This window comes from Arachis duranensis, chromosome 10, assembly GCF_000817695.3.
Source record: "Arachis duranensis cultivar V14167 chromosome 10, aradu.V14167.gnm2.J7QH, whole genome shotgun sequence".
Lineage (NCBI taxonomy): Eukaryota > Viridiplantae > Streptophyta > Magnoliopsida > Fabales > Fabaceae > Arachis > Arachis duranensis.
In genome coordinates, this window is record NC_029781.3 from 29,795,992 (window position 1) to 29,797,549 (window position 1,558).

General features: G+C 40.4%; 1 non-coding gene across 1 annotated transcript; it reads right to left on the bottom strand.

Moving 5' to 3' along the window:
* Positions 1-640: 640 nt before the first annotated feature.
* LOC127743534 (small nucleolar RNA R71) lies at positions 641-748 on the bottom strand. The gene has a single exon (XR_008004922.1). It is a non-coding gene; the product is annotated as a small nucleolar RNA R71 (small nucleolar RNA).
* Between the last annotated feature and the right edge of the window lie 810 nt (positions 749-1,558).

Sequence of the window (1,558 nt, forward strand, 5' to 3'; positions counted from 1 at the left end):
TTAATTTTCGAAAATTCTTCCCCTCTTCTCACATCCTTCTATTTATGGACTAACACTCCTCCTCAATGCACAATTCGAACTCTATCCCGATCTTTTATTTTATTTTCGAAAGTTCTTCCCCTCTTCTCACATCCTTCTATTTAAGGACTAACACTCCTCCACTATCAACAATTTGAACTCCATCTCACTTGATAAATTCGAATTCTCCTTCTTCTACCTCCTCCTTCTATTCTTCTTTTCCTCTGACATTTCAAGGAATCTCTATACTGTGACATAGAGGATTCTATATTTTCTTGTTCTCTTCTCTTTCATATGAGCAGGAGCAAAGACAAAAGCATTCTTGTTGAGGCTGACCTTAAACCTGAAAGGACTTTGAAGCGAAAGCTAAGAGAAGCTAAAGCACTACTCTCTGTAGAGGACCTAACAGAAATCTTCAAACAAGAAGAAGACATGGCAGCCGAAAACAACAACAATGCCAACAATGCAAGGAAGGTGCTGTGTGACTTTACTGCACCTACTCCCGACTTTTATGGGAGAAGCATCTCTATCCCTGCCATTGGAGCAAACAACTTTGAGCTTAAGCCTCAATTAGTTTCTCTAATACTTCTTGGCAAAGTTTTGTCCACCTCAAAAATTGAGTAAGCTTAGAGTGGAAGTCCAAACCTTCAGACAGAAGGAAGGTGAATCCCTCTATGAAGCTTGGGAAAGATACAAACAATTGATCAGAAAGTGTCCTTCTGACATGCTTTCTGAATGGAGCATCATAAGTATCTTCTATGATGGTCTGTCTGAACTGTCCAAGATGTCATTGGATAGCTCTGCTGGAGGATCTCTTCATCTGAAGAAGACGCCTGCAGAAGCTCAAGAACTCATTGAAATGGTTGCAAATAACCAATTCATGTACACTTCTGAAAGGAATCCTGTGAACAATAGGACGAATTAGAAGAAAGGAGTTCTTGAGATTGATACTCTGAACGCCATATTGGCTCAGAACAAAATATTGACTCAGCAAGTCAATATGATTTCTCAAAGTCTGTCTGGAATGCAAGCTGCACCAGGCAGTACTAAGGACGCTTCATCTGAAGAAAAAGCTTATGATTCTGAGAATCCATCAATGGAAGAGGTGAATTACATGGGAGAACCCTATGGAAACACCTATAATCCTTCATGGAGAAATCATCCAAATCTCTCATAGAAGGATCAACAGAGACCTCAACAAGGTTTCAACAACAATAATGGTGGAAGAAACAGGTTTAGCAATGGCAAGCCCTTTCCATCATCTTCTTAGCAACAGACAGATAATTCTAAGCAGAGCCACTCTGACTTAGCAACCATGGTCTCTAATCTAATAAAAACCACTCAAAGTTTCATGACTGAAATAAGGTCCTCCATTAGAAACTTGGAGGCACAAGTGGGTCAGCTGAGTAAGAAAATTACTGAACTCCCTCCTAGCACTCTCCCAAGCAATACAGAAGAGAATCCAAAAGGAGAGTGTAAGGCCATCAACATGGCCGAATTTGGAGAGGAGGAAGAAGCAGTGATCAACATGGCCGAATTT